The 12,971-nt window shown below is 40.7% G+C and overlaps 1 pseudogene; it reads right to left on the reverse strand.

Annotated features, from left to right (window-relative positions):
• Positions 1-8,474: 8,474 nt before the first annotated feature.
• On the reverse strand, positions 8,475-8,855 carry LOC116640960 (annotated as a pseudogene).
• Between the last annotated feature and the right edge of the window lie 4,116 nt (positions 8,856-12,971).

Consider the following 12,971-nt stretch of genomic DNA (forward strand, 5'->3'; position numbering starts at 1 on the left):
AGTAACAACAAAAAACTTAATGACTAATGCACTATTTTTTTTTCAGTAAATAAATGATGTGTTTCCAAGCAGATCATGGGAGCCGTAGCTTAGCAGCCTAGAAAGTAAGACCCCAAGTCATCCTCACCCAGTCCAGACCTGGCCATCTTTCCTGGAGCAAACATGGAAAGATTTACTTCCCCCAGACTTCAAGCTGAAACCAGCTTCCCAGGTCAGAAGCCTGGGACTCAACTTGGCCACTTAGCACTGAGGTTCTTTTCTTGCTGATCAATCCTGACCTTCTGTTTTGAAGTTTAAAAGCCTCCAAAGTCTTCTTGGACATCAAATAGCTCTTACCAAATGCCATTTGGGCAATTTAAATGCAAATGAATCGGCGATATTTGGGCAGCTTCCAGTTAGCTTGCTTGTGCTTTCCCAAACAAAAGAGGAAGCTGGGCTAGAGTAACCCTTTGTCCTGGATGGCCTGGTGTGGAAGTAAAATTGCACCGGACATTTGTTAAAAATAGCACTACAGATTTTATTCAGTCTACTGTAGCAGGTGAAAGAGACTTCATTACAGGACTGAGCTCATTTCTGCTGAAACAAAAGTCAGGGTCATTTTTGTTTTTAATATTTATTTTTTATTTTTATTTTTATTTATTTATTTTTTGCACTGGATGAGTTAATGGAAAATTACTGGAACAGCTTGGGGGAAGGTTGGTCAAGGTGATTAGGCCGTGTGTGTGTGTGTGTGTGTGTGTGTGTGTGTGTGTGTGTTGTTTGTCCCTTATGCAAATTTGATTCCTACCCTCCCATGGAGACTGGGAGATGGGGGTGCTATCCTCCTTGAGGATAATGTTTCAAAGCAAAGGGAAGACATTCCTGAATTGTAAAATGCTAAGAGGCTGGGGGAAGATTTACATCTCAGAGGGGCACAGAAAGAAAGAATAATTGCAAGTTTTCTAAAATAAATGTTCTAAGAAAAGGTAAGTCTGGGGTCTGTTCTCTGGAAGAAACCTGTCTGAATTTAGTAACATTGAGGGAAATGTTAAGATTGTCTTAGTCATTGGTCTTCAAAAACCTTAAAAAATATAATTTAAGACATTGGACACCCATGCTCTGAATCTAGCTTGCTTTGGTTTTGAAACAAGTGGAGGTATTTTCATGCTAGAACAGGATATAATAAAGGCTCAGAGCCAGAAAGAGACATACATCTAAAGTAAGGGGAAAGAAATCAGATGTCTAGTTTTGTCTTTGTGGTTAATTATATGGGTAGCCTTGGCAAATCACATTCGTCTTTCTGGGCCTCAGTTTCCCTATCTGTAAAATGAAGCAACTGACCTCTATGGATCTCTAAGGAACATTTCAGATCTTTTATTTTCTATGATTATATGACTCTATGGAACTCTGGTGAGGAGAAAAAAATGCTTGATGAAGATAGCTGCATTTCTTTTAGGAATAAAACTCTTTCTGAACCCTCTTAAATGGACCTTATGTTTTGCGAGGGAAGAAGGACTGATATCACCTGGTTGGGACATGTTAAAACTGAGGGACCCAACCAGAAGTAGTCCCACTCATACGTAGTCAGCTAATTTTCAACAGGGACACAAAACAATTCCGTGAAAAAAAGGAGAATATTTTCCATAAACAGTTCTGGAACAATTGGATAGGCAAGTGAAAAATACAGTGCCCATGTTATACCATATAGAAACTATAATTCCAGATGGACTGTGGACTTAAAGTACAAGCAATAATTATAAACTTCCGGGGGAAAAAAAAGAGACTATCTTTAAGAATATGGGGTGGGCAAATATTTCTCAGAATATAAAGGCATTTTTAAAAAAGATAAAAATTAAATATAAAAACAACAACAACAACAAAAACCCGAGGGACCCGAATTCCTGAGTACAAAAGTTATTTTCACAGGGAGTTTGGGTTCCTCTCGGTTTCCTGGGAAAAATATATCAGGGCCCAGAAATTTGGTGAAGGTAATAATGTTAATAGCTATAGCCTTCTCACATTTTTGGAAGTGTTCCAGGCACTAAGTGTTTTACCTGTTCTAACTCAATTAATCCTTAGCGCAATCCCTTGTAGTAGGTACCACTATTCCGTTACAGATGAAGAAACGTGCTCAGATCCTCACAACTGGAAAGTGAAGTCCCTGAGGTACAGCCCCAGGGAGCCTGACTCCAGGCAGTGTGGCAAAGACCATCTGTGGCACAGACAGTGAGGGTAGGTCCCAGGCCAGGAATCACTGAGTCAGGAACCAGTAAGAGATTCCTATGGAGAGGATGGGGAGTGATCCTGTCCCTTAGTTTTAGCTGTGATGATTTCTGATGTCCAGTTTTAAATTACTCTTTCTTGGTATTTTCTTTCCCCTCCTTTGTCCCTAACCTTTCCTTGGGTGGGGGGGAAACATGGGCTTCCCCAGAAGCATTGGGTTAGAGGTGTTGGAGGACCCATCAGTGGGGGCCAAGCTTGTGCATGGGCTGCAGGTGAATTAGGAGAGGAGAGGCGAGTGGAGTGGAGTGGAGGTGAGAGAGAGGCCATAGAGATGGTGGCAGGATATAGGGCAATCAGAGTGAAGTGGGGGACAGAGGCCATCCAGGGCAGATGAAGACCAAGTAGTGAAGAGGAGTTTGAACTGGAAGGTGACAAGCGGCCCACAGGATCATTTCAGCATCGCTGTTTAGGGAATACTTAGGATGAGGAGAAGAATGTGATGTGGATCCGCCCTTCCCCACCCCAGGGAAGAATGGGTCACTTTTGGCTGCTCTGAATTTCAGAATATTTAGGTTATAGGCAACCTCTCCATCTCTGGAACTCCATTGCAAAATCACCTTTCTGAATCCTTTTTGGTCTTCAAAGATCAGTTCAGATCTATTGCTCATCATAAAGATTTTCTTATCCTTCCAGTCGACATTGATTTTTGCCTTCTTTGAACTCCAAGAAGCACTTAGAGGCTAAACCGCCCAATCTAACACTTGCTCTAATTTTGCATTGTAAATTAACTGCTTTATGTAAGGCAGTCATTTCTCCTAGACTGAAACAGGGAGCTTGTCTTGATCTCATTTTCCATTTACAAATTGTCTAGCACCAGACTGGGCACACGGTGCATACATCAAATCTATTTGCTCATGCAGTTAGTTATCTATCTACCATTGTAGCCAGATGCACACAGCACTTTACAGAAGGTTTTCATAAACTTTTGTTGAATCAAATGGTCCCTACAATCTAATCCTTAATCTAATACAAGATTTCAGGTACATTTTTTTCCCACATGTGCCAAAATTCTCTCTCTCTCTCTCTTTCCCTCTCTTTTTCTCTCCCTCTCCCTCTCCCTCTGCCCATACCCCCTGCACCTCAACCATAAGATAGATATATGCCATCTAGGATGATTTTAACATCAAGAGCGTGGATATAGGATACATGTCGTGATGGCAGATCTGCCAGCATTTTGAAGTTGAGCGCAAGGGAAAAATTGAAACACAATCTTTTCTCTATGCAAAGTGTGCTTTGGTTTTGCATAATGCATTGTGCTTCAGGTGCCAAGTTCCAGACACAAGGAGAATTAATGGAATAACATCGGTAAAGCGCTTTAGACTCCTCAGAGGAAGTTCCCCAGCCTCATTAAAGGTAATATTATTCCAGTTATAGAGTTTAGTTAAAAACAACAAAATAATATTTTCCTGTCTTCATTGCTAATTTCTCCATGTTTGGCAAAGCAAGCTGTGCTCTGCATTCATAGGCTGTATCACCCTTGTGGATCACAGATTTGTACTTCAGAACAGCCTGCACCAGGGTACCTATGAGTGTGAACCGTGGGGATATATAGGAGCATGCTTTTTAAAAATATTTCTGTGCTCTTGTCACTCTACACTTTATTACCTATGGATATGCTTTCATTTCCTATTGAATTGCCAATGTCTTGGGGGTAAGGGACCCTACTGCCTTGTTCAACGTTTTGTTCCCAGGGACTAGCACAATGCCTGGCACAGAGTGGAAGTGTCATAAAAAATAAGTGAATAAGGGCGGCTCAGTTGGTTAAGCGTCTGACTTTGGCTCAGGTCATGATCTAGGGTCCTGGGATCGAGCCCCTCATGGAGCCCTACATGGAGCCCAGGGTGGAGCCCCATGTGGGGCTCTGCACTAAGCAGGGAGTCTGCTTCTTCCTCTCCCTCGGCCCCTCCCCCCCACACATGCACTCTCTCTCTCTCTTTGTCTCTCTCCCTCAAATAAATAAATAAATAAAATCTTTAGGAAAAAAAAGAATAAGTGAATGAATGAATGAATGTACATTTATCCGATAAAAATTAAGACTGAGAGACTGAAGGAATCCAGAGAGACCAACCAACCTCTATATTTGGATGGGAACATTCTATGAGCTTACAGGAAAGGTTTTCAGATTGTTAACTGAGATCTGCCACCTTCCGCTGGAAGCAATCTAAATTCATTACAATGTACACATTTCAATGGAGGCCACCAAAGACCAGGCCTTGACCTATAAAGCCTCTATGATTGGCTTCTGTTTCTTTGATCTTATCTTCTATTACTCTCCCCTCTCAGACTGATTCTGCTCCAGTTACGATGATCTCCTTGCCCTTCTCAAATATACCAACCCTCTCCCAGGTCAGGGCCTTCACACTTACCATGCCCTCCAAATGGACGGTTCTTCCCAAGATGCCCTTTCTCTTCATGGAGTCACATTAAAAGTCTCCACAGAGAGATCTTCAGGGACCGCCCTACCTAAAACACCATCTCTCTACACTCTCTCCTTCACAAAGGCCATCTCTTATTCTTCACAGCACTTACACTACCCAACATTTATGATATACTTAGTTATGTGTTTTTAATGTGCTAAGTCTGCCATTCCCCACTCCAGCGTTTGCTCCATGAGAGAAAAGGTAGGTTTTGGCTTATTGCTACTTCTCCATAATAACACTTGCATGTAGTAGGTATCTAATACATGCTTGTTGAGTAGACAGATGGATAAATAAATGAATGAATAAACTTCAGCATGTCCTGTGGGCCTAACACTGGACCAGGAGTCAAAAGCACTTCGGGAATTAGGTCACTCTTCTGTTCTTTCTAATCTAGGTCTCAGTCATGTGATTTCAGTTTTCTGAGTCCTAAGTGCACCATTAAGGAAATGTAGTTAATACTATCTACGATGTCAGGTACCTGGGTGGCTTAGTTGGTTAAGCATCTGCCTTTGGCTCAGGTGATGATCCCAGGGTTCTGGGATCGAGTTCCGCATTGGGCTCCCTGCTCAGTGGGGAGCCTGCTTCTCCCTCTCCCTCTGCCCCTACCCGCTGCTCGTGCTTGCTCACGCGCTCTCTCTCTCTCTCAAATAAATAAATAAAATCTTTAAAAATAATACTATCTATGATGTCTAGGTTACAGAATGGTTTTGATACTACAATAATTGTTTCTAATAATAACAACAATGATAGCTAAAATTTACTAAGCACTTAATGTGTGTCCAGCATTTTGTTTAGTGTTTGCATAAATGTTCTCATTCAATCCTTTCAAAAATTCTGTTATCTCCATTAAGCTTTTCCTTGTTTGTAAAATAAAGATAACAATTATCTTCATTTTGCAAAAAAGAAAAGCAAACAGAAGATATATATAAGTGGGCGCCGGCGCCTGGGTGGCTCAGTTGGTTGAGGGTTTGACTCTTGATTTCGGCTCCGGTCTTGATCTCAGGGTCATGAGATGGAGCCCTGGTTGGGCTTTGTGCTGGGTGTGGAACCTACTTAAGATTCTTTCTCCTTCTGCCCCTCCCTGCTCACGTGTTCTCTCTCTGTCTCAAAAAAAAAAAAAAAACAAAAGAAGAAGATAAATATAAAACTATCTTGCAAATGGTAAAGCCCTTTATGAGTGATAGGTATTCTTATCAACAAATTGTCTCTCTGTATTCAGTTCCATAGTGAAGGTCCTCTGAATTAGGTTTTTGTATCAGTGCCTTCATTCATACTGTGTGTAGACACAGAGTATGTGCTTGGCACAGTTGTGGTGTGCTGACAATTGTTTAACAACCAGCTCTCTGAGGGGGGAAGTCTTTTGCAGTATCTGCCAATTTCCATGGTGTAAATGCTCTAATCCTGTTGGTTATGTGCTACCAACTTGAAGTGACTGAACTTGTAATTGTATATAGATGTTGACAGTCATCTCTCTTCAGCCAGAAGGATGTTCCCAATGTGTCACTGATACACAGTCTTCTAATATGTATATTTCCCTCCAGTCCTGGCCTCTCTCCTTTCTCCACAATGCAGCCCAAGTGGTCTTTCTACATGCAAGATACACTCTTCTGTTTGAAATTCTTCATGGCTTGACACTCTCTCATTGTCAAGTTAAAGATCAAATATCTTAATATGTCTTATCCTACAAGACTCTACATGAGCTCACCTTGGCCTCCTCCCTAGCTTTGACTCTTATTTCCAAACATAGTCCTCTGCTTCCACCACTCTTCTTGAAGAAGCAGAAGTGCAGGGAATGAGTCGGCTGTGCTTATCATTGTTTTCTCAGTTCTTAACATAGGCCTGATGCTTGTTGGGTGAGTCTATGATTGTAAGATGTTATATTCTGAGTACAAAGTCTTTGGCCTCTTTATACGATGTGACTGTGCATTTGCCCAGTATATGCACACATTTCCAACTTAAGGGGATTTAGCTTGGCAGAGAGCATTATTGAAGTTGCTTTATGTCTGGTGCATTATTATTCAATCGCATTTCCCCTGGTGCAGAGCTGGCAGGCTGCTCCTCCGTGACAGATGTGCTTGCTTTGGTTGAGTCACCACCACAAGGCGCATTATCAGTTTTACTAATGTTTGCTCTTTTATACTCTAACAGGTAGTGTGATTCATCCAGTCAGTGCAAGTCAGGAGATGGATGCATACATAAATCTGTACTGTGGGATGGTTTGCACACAAAATTTCGTCCAGAGCGGGAAAACATGGAAAACATGACTGCTGCATGCATGGGTAATACATGTATGTATAAACAAAGATAAACACTCAAACTTTTGTTCTTGATTATTTGATTCTGGAAGAATCACAGATCCGAAGGATTGGGATGGATCTTTTATTACTTGTTGCTAAGTACCAGTTTGCCAGACTGTGCTAGACTCAACACATCTGAGTCAGCTGGAGATAATTTTCATATTCAGATTCCTCGGTTCAGAACTTAAATACATTTTTTTTTTTTTGAGGAGAGCGAGGGGGGAGCCTGAGAATCTGCAGTTTTTAAAAGCTCCAAAAGCTCTTGAACTGACCATGTTTTATACCATGTATACCTCATATGGGCAGAGGGACAGTGTTTCATTTCACATGCTAACTCTAACCAGTTGGACATGGTTGCCTGGAGTTCTGTGTTTGGAAAGAATCTGAGGAAGCATCGTGAAAATTGCCATGATTGATTAGTGATGCCTTTAATGAGCCTGCATGGGGAGGTAGTGGTATGTATTCCTTGTAGTTGATGACTCCTACACTGTCCAGCCACGTAAGTTCAATCCCCTTTACAATGACTTAAACTGTGGCCTCTCAGGGTCTCCTGGGACATTTGCATGGAAAAGAAAGTTCCAGTGCTCTCAGGGTAACATACTCCATCTTGCCATGGTTCTTTCTCATTTGAATTAAAGATCTCTTTCTGAGGATTCCATTCAGATCGAAATTTTATTCCTTAGGATCAGGCAAAACAAGTCTACAACCTCTGCCTGTGATGGCCCTTCAGCTATGGTGTGGTTGTGATCATAATACCTTCGTCCACATCTGTTCTACTTTGGGATAAACTGAGTCCCATTCTTTTTATGACAAGTCATTGACCCTCTACCCAATGGTAGTCATTTTCTTCTAGACATGCTTCAGTTTGATAATATCCCATTAGGTATATGCTGCCCAGAACCAGACATTCTCTAGCTCTGGTGTAAGCATCTGTAGAAAGCATAAGATTACCATCACCATCAGTTGGTTAGTTAGTTAAATAATTACTTAATTATGGTAGACTTTTTGGCAGGTATATTGTATTGCTGACTCAAATTCTGCTTACTTTTGACAATTGTTTTTTCCATATGATTTTCTGCCAGTCCTCCTTATTACTTCTGCACTGGAGTGCTAAAGTATCAAAACATAAAGCCTACATTTTTTTTCTCTTTAAATTGCATCTTGTTACAGTAGGCCATTCTATATAGCTCAAGAATATTCAATATATTGATAAAGCTCTCAGTATTTGAAGTTAAGCAGATCTGAGTTTGAATCTTGGCTTTGCTTCTAAGTAGTTGTATGAACAGGGAGATTTCCTTGAAATCTTTACGTTTTAGTCCTTTAAAAAAAAAAACTGTAAACCATGCAACATTATCTTTTATTATGTATGGGTTTTTAAAAATTATTTCCTTAATCTCTCCAAACACAGGCAAAAATAAGTGTATTGTGTAACATATTAGAATTTGCAAATATTGATAATTGCCTAGAGAAGGGAAAATTATCCCTTAAAACATGCCTACCCAGGAGGCCAAGTCATCTGCCAACCTCCAAGAACATGGAGATGAACATGACAGACAGATTGTGCCCCATCTCAACCTTCATTCACCACCATTTGATAACCCTTCTTCAGGCCCAGATCAGCAGCACATTTCTTGCCAATCATCATTAAATGTCCAAGAAGACTTCCGTCATCACCTTCTGCTATAGGAATCTGGGATTTATGTTTCTTGGGTATCACCAGAAAATGTGTTGGTGCGTGAGGGGAAAGGTCATGGAAAACAAGACACTGGTCATCCTCAAAAATGATTTTGGCTGGGATTTCCTTATGAATGGTCTTCCTGAAAATTGTGTCTTTGCCAGTCCACCTGGCCTGAGCCTTGGTGAAATCATCTGCCATCTTGGCCTTTCTCCTGTGTGGCCGCCCCAGAAAGAAGCCTAGTCTTTTTTTTTTTTTTTCCCCAAAAAAGTCTGCCCTCTAGAGTTATTGGGATGCAATATTCCCAGTGTGCTGGAATATGGCAAAGATTCTAGACAAGTGCTGGTTATTATTTTCCTGTCATCAAGTTCATTTGCTGATTCCCAAAACTTCCTATTAGTTAACCCTTGAACAACACAGGTCTGATTTGTGTGGGTCTACTTTCACACAGTTCTACTCACATGCAGATTTTTTATGTTACAGTACTATAAATATATTTTCTCTTATGATTTTCTTTTTTTTTTCCTTAACATTTTCTTTTCTCTGGCTTACTTTATTGTAAGAATACATATATAGTACATACAAAATATGTGTTAATCGACTGTTTATGTTATCACTAAGTCTTCTGGTCAACAGTAGGCTATTGGGAAAGTTTCTGAGGAGTGAAAAGTTATACATGAATTCTCATCTGTGCAGGACAGTCAGTGCCCCTAACCCCCACATAGTTCAAGGGTCAATTCTACATGTAAGGTCAAAAAAAAGTCTTCATGTCCACTTTCATTAATTCAGCAGTACAATCAAAACTTATTAATTATCTGCTTTGTCCTAGACACTCTGCTAGACACAGGGGGTTCCTTGGTGAATGGGAGACACAAAATTCCTACAATCATGGAATTCGCAGTCCGGTGGGAAGGAATATGATGAAATAAGTAGTTATAATAGAGTGTGCCAAAGGCTATGCTAAAAGACACATAATATTTTATGAGAGACTTATGTATTTCCACTTAATATTTATTAAAATAAAATATGTACTGGAGTGAGGTAGGAAATTTCCCCTATCTCTGGCCTCCATATTTCCCTAAGTCTCCAATCTAGAAGGTTGATGTTCATGTTTGAAAGACTAGCATAAAAATCTGCCATACAGGAAAATGCTATGGACTTCATGAATTGCAAGGCCCAAGAAGATAGAATGTCTTCTTTTTTCTTCTTTGTATCTCTAGTGCTAAGCACAGTGAGTGGCATGTAATAGGTCCTCAATAAATATTTGTTAAATGAATAAATGCACCCGGCTATGTGTTTCAAGTTCATGAAAGCATACAAATGGCCATTCACTGACCTAAAGGTTATTCTCCAAGGTCCATGCTGAGTAAGAAAGAAAAGGGATTGTCAGCCTTGTTCTCCTTGCCTGACCCACTCCGTTCTACTCTGATATCCTTTAGTTTCCCATGAACAATAATGAAAGAGTGAACAGCTGAGATATAACAGTTTAACTTTTGTAGTTTGGAGCAGTTTTCACTCTGGATTTTTAAAGTGAAATGGGAAAGTGTGTGTGTGTGTGTGTGTGTGTGTATTTAATCAGACTCTCACCCTCTTCATTTGGGCAGTGGTGACAGATACCCTCTGCAGGTCTCTTAAGCCATAACACCTTCCTGGTAAATGAGGCCATCACAGACAGGAAGCATGGCATGCTGCACTGCCCAACTGAACTGCACTGAGGTGCAATGAAAAGTAGTTTGTTCATTACAATCTGATTCTCCATCTGTCTGGGGTGGTCCTTTATATCTCTCCATCACTGCACTTATTTTGCTGGCTCTGATAAAGAGGTGAATAGACTCCATTCCTGGGCACAGACAAAGACATAGCCTACCTCGTTCCCCCTCCCCGTCCCCTGAGCTTAGCACCTAGAATACTCCAGGCACTGAAAGAAACTAAGGAGCTCAGGAGCAGGAGGGAAGCCCTATAAACTTACTGAGGCAGCTCACCAGTGAATAGTTACTCAGAAAGTGAGGGCTGATTATTCAATGAGAATTGTCATTTGGGGACAATGAGGACAGATGTTCAGGATATGGCCACTGCCCTTATGCCTTGGTCCAGTTAAACTTAGGGGTGTGAGGGCGTGGACATCAGCAGGCAAAGGATCTGAACCTAGGATTGGATTCAGTTAATGTGGAAGGTGATCAGCGAGGGGTTAAACCCAGTTTCAGGGAGCAGTAGGAAGCCAGTATATGTGATCAGCACAGATCAATAAGGAGGCAAGTACACCAAACATTTTATGTGGTCCCCCCGATGTGTGGGTTTTTTTTTTTTTTTTTCTAACACCACCAAGCAGTTCTCAGACACCAGCTGGCTGTCCCATAGTCCAACTCAATTCTGACACTGTCCACCTGGAGATAGCATCAGTCCCATAGGTTAAGGCCTCAATCCAACAGCACTGCTACCCCCAGGTCCCATTCAGATACTGATTGCAAGTCCAGGTTGTCACGTGTGCTTCTGACCCAGGGGCTGTAGATCAGAGGTTCCTGCAACTGTCTCCTTGGGTTTAATTCATTTGCTAGAATGACTCCTAGAACTCAGAAAAATACTTTGCTTCTGAGATTAATGGTTTATTATGAAAAAATACAGCTCAGGAACAGCCTGATGAAAGAGATGCATAGGCAAGGCATAGGGAAAGGGTATGGTGTCCTCTCCAGGCTGCCCGTCCCCCACCCCCGCCATGTGTTCTCTGAACCCTGTCCTTTGGGGTTTTTTATTACATAGGCATGATTGGCCGTTGGTGATTGATTCAGACTCTAGTCCTTCTTTCCTCCCCAAGGTCAGCAGGGTGGGGCTGACCTTCCAACTCTAATCACAAGGTTGGTTCCCCTGGCAACCAGCCCCCAGCCTTAGGCACTTTGCAAAAGTCTCTCATTAACATAAATGCAGGTGTGGTTGAAAGGGGTTTATATGAATATCAAGATACCTCTATCACTCTTATCACTTAGGAAATTCCAAGTGTTTCAGGAGCCAAAAACAGGGATAAAGACCAAATATATATTTCTTATTATAAATCTCTCTGTCACAGTCACCGAACACAGTTGTGACTCCAGGTTTACTACAGGAGACACCAGGTGCTTAAAGAATTCAAAGGAAAGGTGTCTCTAGGAAGAAAAATCCATATAATCTAGAGGATAGCTAGACGGTTTTGGTGACATAAATTAGCAGATTACAGGACCCATGAAGACCTGTAATCTTGGGCCCAGAAGGCAGGGAAGTTGATACAAGTCAGACAAGATGCTAATTTAATAAAATTACTAGAAAAAATGGGTGAGATCATTTTTGACTTTAAGATTATTAGAAAAAATGGGTGAGATCATTTTTGACTTAAAATAAAATTAAGTAGTATTTCTATAAATCTGACAAGTGGTTAATTACTAAAAATGCTTAAAATTCCTCATATGCACCATATTTTAACATACTATTCAAAACTGATATTTAGGAGTGCCTGGGTGGCCCAGTGGGTTAAGCGTCCAACCCTTGGTTTTGGCTCAGGTCATGATTAGATTGAGCCCCATATGGGGCTCCAGGCTCAGCATGGAGTCTTCTTCAGATTCTTTCTTCCTCTCCCTCCTCCTCTGCCCTTCCCCTCTCTCTCTCACAAATAAATAAATAAATAAATAAATAAATAAAACCTTTAAATTAAAAAAAAATGCCATTTAAAGCAAATTTAGGTACAATAGGGTTAATGGTAAACCATAATTTTTTATTGTTTCTTCATTTTTGTAATTCTTGCTCTGGTGTAAGACTTCACATTTCCATTGAGAGCACCAACTTTCTCAGTAGAACAACGGAAGATGTCTTTCTCATTTTCCAGCTAGAAAGGCAAATGGGAAGTTCATGGAAGGTCCCAAAAGCTTATTCCCAGGGACAAAGGTAAAACTCATTGAAATAAAGCTCCTGGTCCTTTACTTCCACTTAAAGTAGGAAGGTTCAGCTTTTTTTTATACAGAATGTGTTAGATTCTGTATAAAATCTTAATAAAATTTTTTTATACTTTTGGTAGTTCATAAAACATTGAACTTCAATGACCCCACTCCTGCTCTGTGACTCCCACTTTTAAAAAGATAAAAATATACACATTCAAGTTTGCAAGGCATGATTTGAGAGGTCACCTATTACATATTTCCACAAGAAGTTAATGTGATAGAGTGGTGGGGAAGAGGGTTTGGAAATAGATCCAGCTTCAAATGGTAGTTCTAGAATTTCTACATAATAATAGCTAACGTTCATGTGGAGTTTACCATGTGTCACACACTATTCAGAGCACCTAAAATAAACTCT

This window comes from Phoca vitulina, unplaced genomic scaffold, assembly GCF_004348235.1.
Source record: "Phoca vitulina isolate PV1807 unplaced genomic scaffold, GSC_HSeal_1.0 scaffold21, whole genome shotgun sequence".
Taxonomy (NCBI): Eukaryota; Metazoa; Chordata; class Mammalia; order Carnivora; family Phocidae; genus Phoca; species Phoca vitulina.